The following is a 9,082-nucleotide window of genomic DNA, read 5'->3' as shown; positions in this document are numbered from 1 at the left end:
ATCCCCATGGACCTACCATCGTCTCACCATGTGCAAAAAGGACCAATGACATGAGCACGAGCTAGATATCTCGAGACCGAGGTGACATCTTTCCTCAGTGATATTCCATATGATCCACTCAAGACATGGCTACTACCTAAGTCCGGAATTTTGTGCATGAAAAGGTACCCAGAAGGCCCTCTCGAGGACGCACGTGAAGACGGACAAGACCCCAAGTTCACGGATGAAGCGGAACGACGGGAGGACCCGGACAAGTCCCCAGGACCCGAACATCCGGCCCCAGGCCCCAGACATCCGACCCCTAGAGGTGTCACTAGTAGGCACCTAGCCGACGAGCTATAGGGCCCAGACATCCGGCCTAGACCCAGCACATCCGGCACCCTCCCGGAAATCTGGCACCTATCAGAGAACACCAACAAAGCTGGACCCTGCCAGCCCAGACATTCGACTCTTCGTGAGTCGCCGAACATCCGGCCCCTGGCCCGGAAATTCGGACCATGCCTACCCAGAGAGCTCATAAATGACCCCGCCAGCCCGGACATCTGGCTCCTCGTGAAGGCTCGGAGATCCGGACGTCCGGCTCCGCCTGTCTGCGCACAATGAAAGGACCGAGGCCCATGTACCCCCTTCGCCCCTTAGACTATATATATATATATCCCTTCTCCTCCCTCTTTCTAGGGTTAGCATTGGTTTAGCTCATATGAGAGATAGAGCTTTGATCATCCACTTGACACCTACTCCATTGGAGGCCAAGCCCTCCATCTAGGAGAAGATCCCCCAAGTGGATTTAAGCCGTCCACCTAGGAGAAGATCACCTAGTGGATTCAAGACCTCCTCTTGGAGAAGAAATAGCCTCTTGTATCGTCCTTTATAGCGTTTGGATCTTGTATCACTCTTTAAGTTCATGGATCTAGCACATGTGTGATTGTTTCTCGTTGATTTGAGTATTTCCTCTCGTTTTCCCCTCGTCTTCTTCATAGGATCCGCTTCAAACGTGAAAGATCAGCCCTAGGGTTTCCACCCTACATCAACTCGGAACCAATATCCTGAGATAAACCTTAGCACCCAATATTAGTTCCTCTAACCATATTGTCATCACACCAAAATATACTTTAAGTGACACTTGCACTTTCAATCTCCCCCTTTTTGGTGCATTGATGACAACATGGTTAGGACATGGCACCATAATATAAAACTAAACAACAAGCCATGCGAAATGATTGACCATAGTAGCTCCCTCTATATGTGTGCCCGAATAAAATATATGCTTGATTATGCATGAAGCACACATATAAGAGGCTCCCCCAAGATCAATATTGTCAAGACATGAGATCAACACAATAAACTTAGAATGGTGCCTAGGTCTCATGTAATCGTGTAGTGAGCAAATATCGTGAGATAACATAATAAGCACAATATGATCATAGGATAGGAATATAAGGTTCAAGATAAATAACTAGAGTTTCACAAGCTAACACGAGTAGCTCACAACCACACCAAGGAAAGAAAATAAGAGTATCTTAAGCCAACTAAAAAATCAACAAAGCAAAATAACCACGAGGCTTGAGATCTCAATACACTCAATAAAAACACACACCACTTCTCCGCCTATGTCATTAAGACAACAAAAAAGGAAAAGGCAACACAAAGACCCACTAGACAAGAGGAGGCGCACTCAAAGCATCATCACCTTCAAAGAGCCACCCTGCCATCAGAAAGGAACAAGCTGTGGCCTCACTGTCATTGTCCTCAGACCCTGGGGCAACCTCCTCACTAGCTGCAACACGCTCTGCCTTCCTCTGATGCCTCACAAGCTTGTCCTTGTTGATCTCCTTGACCGGACGACGCTGCATAGATTGGCACATCTTGAACAAGTTGCTCATGGTCTTGAACAAGGACTTCTTCTCTCCTCTGGTGAAACTAGCCCCAGACCCTACCTTCTTTCCCTTACCTCAAGGGATTCGAGCAGTGGAGGACATACCGGGAGTGTATGTGGCTTGATCTTCAGGGCTAGGATTGCGGCCGTTCTTGGGAGGCGCATAAGGAGCAGGAGCGGCAGGGGTCCAGTTGGAATTGCGCTTTGGAACCAATGTCTTGTACTGTGAGATGTACTTAGCTGGGCAAACGGACTCAATCAATGTCTGGATGAATGGAGCATAGATCAAAGACTTGTTCTCTTGCACACAATGTCGAAGCTCATAGAACATGAAATCTAGAACATCCACCTTCTTCTTCTGATGCAAGTACACAAACACATCCAACATAGAGCTCCTCACATTGTGTGAGTCACCTGCCTTAGGTGTGGGAGTGTACCTCAGGATGTGGCGCATAGTATCATAGATAGGCACAAGATCTTTGATGGAACTGGTGACAAAGGACTTCTCCTGCTTGTAAGCAAATCTAATATCATCCTTGTGACGCTGTCCACTCTCACGAACCCTGCCAAACTCATCGTTTGCCTCTTCTTCATCAATGAACGGGTAGGGAATGATCTCAGAAAACTTGGCCATAGTGGCCGAGCACCAGTGTGTCCCGGAGATCCATGTGAGGGTGTGAAAAGAGTCATTGGAGAAGAACAAGGTGGCAAAGAACTACATCACAAGATCCTCATTGTACGGATGGTTGAATGTGACAAAAGGAAGGAGCCCCAACCTCCCAAGAGCAGAATATACACCCAGATAGAGATGATCATTGTCCCTGAGACACTCAACATTAACCTGCTTGTGTAGAGCAAACTTCTCGGCCTTGGTCATGAGCAGCTCATGGTACACTCTTTGTTGGAACTCATTCTTGAACCGAGGATCCACTCTGTAACCCGTGGCAGCACCATAAGGATGATTCTTCCTTTCAGCCCAAAGCTCTGACTTGAACCATTTGTCAAGAGGAAGCCTCTTGAGATCGGCCCCACCAGGAATGGCTTGCTTGGGACTATACATATCTTCCTCATCTTCATCATCAACATCAACAAAATCATCAGCAACATCTATCTCTGCATTAGTGGGGTTGACATAGTAAGCATCTTCCTGGGAGTCATACTCCTCCTATGAATCCCGAGAGGCCTCAACAACGGGCTGCTTGCTGGCTGCATGGCGAGCACGACCCTGCCCTGACCCTGAACCCTGACCAATGCCTTCATACAGCTGACGACAAGCAACAGTGAAATCCTTGGAACTGGCATTTGCGTGCTTGCTATGGACCTCAGCCCTCTTGTCAGCGGAGTCTGAAACACACAAACACCAAACAACACACCACACAAGAGACACAAATGAGTACAAGTGCTTGAGACTAAATGGCAAGGAAAGGAGTAGAACAAATACATGTAGACCTCTTCTGTGTACCCTGTGCGCACGATACACAACCGTGGACACGGGGGTTCCCAGCCGCAACCACTTCCAGATCAAAATCTGTGAGTGAATGCGACCGAGGAACCACAAGAGATCTGCACTAGGATCTATTCAACAATGGGAGAACAACTGCCCTAGACTAGAGGTCAAAGAGGAACCCTAAAAGCTAGAAGTGGATCCATGGAGAGAAAAGATAGAGAGGGGGATGGGAGATATCAGAGGAGGAACCCACCCCAAAGGATCTCCATGGAACAACGATCCTTGACAGCCCCCGGATGATCACCGGCAAGGGGAGGTGACGGCGGCGGCGCTGGAGGTCCATGGGGTGTGGAGGGGGCAACGGGTGGGAATGAACCCAAGCCCCGGCCCATGCCCCACATCTTCAGTGCCAGGAACCGCAGACCCCGTGCGCACGGGCTAAGTGAGACCCGTGCGCACGGGATGGCACACAACCCGTGGGCGCGGGGCTCCGTGCGAACGGTACAAGCCTGTGCATACGGGGTACTCAGGAACTTTTGACCACATATATCCCTTGAAGGCATGGCTGAGTGGAAACTCTTACCAAGCCTTTAAGGAGCATTTTAGTCTATGGTTCCAAATACGTCGCATGCGAAATCCAACACTACTAGAAGGGAACATGTGGAGCACTTGCACTAGATGAGAAAATCAACAAGCAACAAAACACAAGAGAACAACAACGATGAAAGGGACAACAACAACACACATACAAGAAAATGGATTTAACCTCCAAAGGAGTGCTGTGGCCGAAGCCACTATGTTTGAGTTTGTCTGGTATGACACTGCAAAGATATGAACCTTGGGCCCAAGACCAATACTCATCTTTGAAGCACAAGTGCCACCTAAAAGTGGCTAATGTGGAAGATTTTGTTCATTTTATGCACTTCTAGGATGAGGTAGCTCATGATTTGAGCTATCCCCCCCTATACATGTGCCTACATCTAAACAAGATTTTACATGAGTATGTGTGCATGAGCAAGAATATCAACCCAAGTTACTTATATCCACGATATTTAGCTTATGCCTTAACTCGCGAAATCTTGCTTCATCAAGTGGCTAGGTGAAAATATCAGCAAGTTTCTTCTCAGTGTTGACATTGAATAAATCAATGTCTCCCATGCCCACATGATCCAGAATGAAGTGACGATGAATCTCAATATGCTTGGTCTTGCTATGTTGCACTAGGTTTTCGGCGATCTTGATTGCACTTTCATTGTAACACAAAGAGGCACTTTGTCACATTTGACACCATAATCCATCAGGGTTTGCCTCGTCCATAATAACTGTGCACAACAACTTCCAGCGGCAATGTACTCGGCTTCGGCGGTTGAGAGCGATATATAGTTTGGCTTCTTTGAAGACCAACTTACCAAAGATCTCCCTAGGAATTGTCATGATACGGAAGTGGACTTGCGATCAACCTTGTCCTCGGCCCAATCCGAATCCTAATATCCCACTAACTTGAAAGTTGATCCTTTGGGATAGCAAAGGCCCAAGTTAGGGGTATAAACCAAATATCGAAGGATTCTTTTCACCGACGAAAAGTGGCTCTCCTTAGGAGCGGATTGAAATCTTGCACACATACACACACTCAACATAATATCCAGACTAGATGCACAATGGTAAAGCAAGGAACCGGTCATGGAGCAATATACCTTTTGATCCACTTCTTTACCATTGGGATCAAGATGAAGTTGGCCATTTGTGGGTATGGATGTCTTCATGGGCTTGTCATCTTGCATTTTGAACCTCTTCAGAAGTCCTGAATATAAAGAGATTCGTTGATGAAGGTTCCTCCTCTCCATTGCTTTACTTGAAAACCGAGTAAGAACTTCAACTCTTCCATCATGCTCATAGCAAATTCCTTAGTCATAAGATTCTCAAACTCAACGTTAATATCAAGGTCAGTGAACCAAAGCTAATATCATCAAACATACATTTAGCACACAAACAATTCTCCTTTTACCCTCTTTGTGAAGAGACTGGAATCTACTACCCAAATCTTGAACCCCTTCTCGCTTAGGAATAACATAAGGTGATCATACCAAGCATGAGGTGCTTGTTTAAGTCCATAGAGCGCCTTATGGAGTTCATAAACGTGAGAGGGGTGATTGGGGTCTTCGAAACCGGGAGATTGCTTGACATGCACCAACTCCTTAAGAGGACCATTAATAAATGCACTCTTCACATCCATTTGATACAATTTAAAATCATGATGAGAGGCATAAGCAAGCAAGCTGCGAATGTATTCAAGATGGCCAACGAGGGCAAACGTTTCAACAAAGTCCAAATGTTCAACTTGGGTGAAACCTTGTGCCACTAACCTTGCCTTGTTTGTAGTAACTTGACCATGTTCATCTTGCTTGTTCTTGAAGATCCACTTTGTTCCAATGACATTATGATGCTCTTTGGGTCTCTCCACAAGAGTCCATACTTTGTTTTGGGTGAAGTTGAGTTCTTCATGCATGGCATCTACCCAATACGGGTCGTCAAGTGCATCTTCAAACCTAAGGGGCTCAACACAAGAGATAAATGAGTGATGCTCACAAAAGTTTGCCAAACGTCTACGAGTAGTTACCCCCTTTTTTATGCTTCCATAGATGTTCTCGGTGAGATGTTGAAGATGCTTTAACTTGGCTGCCACTTTTTGCTCTTTGAGTGCAAGCTCTTCTTCACTTGGTTTTGAACTTGATGAAGAAGCTTGTCCTTGAGATTGTTTTAGCCTTAGAGACACTCTTCTCTTCACAACCACAAGTTCTTGTTCATTTGGAAGAGACGATGATGAAGACACTTGACCTAGAACTTGAGCTTGATCTTGAGCCTCAATAATTGGATCTTCATCATTTGAATGAGCTTGCCCTTGATCTTGCTCAGGAACATGAGGGACTTGATCTTGTTCTTGGATAGGTTCATGATCTCCCGTAGCATCTTGTACAAGTGGTGACGATGATGACTTCCCTTGTGGAGACTCCACAAGAGGGGCTCTTACTCCTTATTCTTCTACTTGGACTTGGGGTGTTTCTTGTGGAAGAATGTGGCGTATCCCCATAGTCCTTATAGCTTGTGAAGGAGCCTCATCACCTACAACACTGGAACAATTTACTCCGCACAGGAACCGTTATCTTCATCAAACTCCACATTCACCATTTCCTCAATGCATCAGGTGGATTTATTGAGAACTCGGTAAGCATGAGAGTTTGATGCATATCCAAAAAAATATGCCCTCATAAGTTTTAGGCTCAAACTTTGCTAAACGAGATTTTTTTGTTTAGCATGAAACACTTACAACCGAATACCTGAAAGTATTTGTCATTAGGCTTTCTCCGATTTGGAGTTCATATGGGGTCTTGTTCTTCAGCTTGCGAAGATAAAGCCGGTTGAAGCATGCCACACGGTGTTGATGGCTTCGGCTCAAAGCTTCTATGGAGACTTATACTTGTCAAGCATGGTCCTAGCCATCTCAATGAGAGTCTGATTCTTCCTCTCTGTAACACCATTTTGTTGGGAAGTATATGGTGCTGCATATTGATGCTTTATCCCCTCTTCACCCAAGAACTCATCCATAGTTTAATTCTTGAACTCGGTGCCATTGTCACTTAGAATTGCCTTGATCTCACAATTATGATGAAGGTTTCTTTAGTTTCATATTTGGACTTGAAAAAGAAAACCCAAGTATATCTTATGTAGTCATCGACAATGACAACGCAATACCTCCTCCCTCCCAAACTATCATAAGTTGGAGCCCCAAAGAGATCCAAGTGGATAAGCTCGAGACACTACAAAAAATACACTTCTGTGATGATACGTGTTTGTCACAATAGGTCACGTTTTATGTCATGCATGTACGTCCATGACGATTTTATGACAGAATCAATATATTCATACCTGTGCAGTCATAGAAGTGTTTCATGACATTACCAAAATTATCATCATGGAAGTGTCCACTTCCAAGACGATAAGTCGCGCATCATAGAAGTGCTTTCGTCAAGGGTAACCAACACGTGGCATCCATCGTAACGGTCGCCGTTAAGCTATCAGGTTCCGGTTTGGATCCAATAACCCGTTAACAACCCAGACCAATGGGGATTTTCCATGTGTAAAATTCTCAACGGCGAGTGGAACCACGTGTAGGCTCACTATTGGGATAGATGTCAACCACTCATTGGACAGAAGGCGCCTATGATACATCGACACGTGGCACGACCCAATAGAAGCCCATTCCGGTGAAAAGACCGACCTGTTTGACTTGGTCAAAAGGTAGCGGGCTAGCCCATGGAAAGCCTGTTAATGGCCTGTTTGCATATAGCCCATTTACAACCTGCTAACTCATGGCCCGTTGTGGCCTACCCAAGAATTAGTCACAGTAGCGTCATCTGGGCTGTCCAATATGATTCCAGCCCACTGTAACTTCCGTCCCATGTATGGCCCATGGCGTCTTTCGGCCCATACGAGGCCCTTTGTAACTCTGGGTCCATTAAAGGCCCGAGATGAAACTGGCCCATAATGAACAGTGTATCATTTTATACCCATTAACGACCCATTATCCCGTCAGCCATTTCCAGCCCATTTTAACTTTCGACCTTCTAAGGGCCCATTTATTCTTGGGCTCATTTCCAAAATTTGGTTACTTATGGTTCTTTACTGGCATGTTCCGCTTGTGGGCCAAATTTAGCCCGTCGTTATAGTCGGCCCGTTTGTGTCTCGTTAACCCATTGGGCTGTTTTGATAGCGTCATCAAATACAGTCTATTAACGACCTGTTAAGGTCAGGCCATAAAACAAATGATTTCCACTCTAGCCCGTTTATTGTCACGACCGGTTTTCCAATAAAAATATTTATTGAGAAACCAATCTTTTGAGTCCAGTATGAGAGAAATCCTCCTCACTGGTAGACAATTTCTTGATACAATAAGCCAGTAGCATAAAATATATTACAGGGTCGAACTACGGTTGCTCAACCAAAATATTACAAGCACGCCAAAAATTATACATAATGGCGGACATGACACAGTGGTGTGGAGGCATACTACTGACTCGAGGATAGGGCGGTGGTGGAAAAACACAGCGGGGAGAGAAATACAAGACTCTAAGTCTATCATCTCATCGAGCGTCGAGGTGAGGCTCGATGAATTTATTCGGTAGCGGAAGCGGATATAAAACAGTGACCAAATCCAGGGTCGCACGAGACTGACTGGGACTCCTCTAGGTGTCGGACTCGCTATCAAACTCTTCATCCATGAGATCGCCTTCGTCAGCATCTGGCCAAATCAACAAGCCAGTGAGTACTTTGAAAGTACTCGCAAGACAGTTCGGACGTAAGATATAACAAATGCATGCATGGTTGCGTCATGATTAATTCACCAATGTACATTCAAAAAAATTAGCATAACAAGGTAAGTAAAAGGGAAACGGCGGTAGTCCGCCTAAAATCCCAACAGAACATAAATAACTACCGATCGGGTGTCTGAAGCGACGCCTCGAAAGGTGAACAAATAAATATAAGGAAAATGATGCCACAGTCGGGCGTCTTAGCGACACCACATAAAGGGCTTGAAAATAAATATCACAAACGGATGTCGGGGTGACATCACAGAAAGGGCTTTAAAAGAAATGCCACAGTCGGACGTCGGGGTGACATCACGGAAAGGGCTTGAAAAGAAATGCCACAGTCGGACGTCGGGGCGACATCACAGAAAGGGCTTGAAAATAAATGCCACAGTC

The sequence above is a fragment of the Triticum dicoccoides genome, chromosome 1B (genome assembly GCF_002162155.2).
Source record: "Triticum dicoccoides isolate Atlit2015 ecotype Zavitan chromosome 1B, WEW_v2.0, whole genome shotgun sequence".
NCBI lineage: Eukaryota > Viridiplantae > Streptophyta > Magnoliopsida > Poales > Poaceae > Triticum > Triticum dicoccoides.
This window is presented reverse-complemented; position numbering follows the sequence as displayed.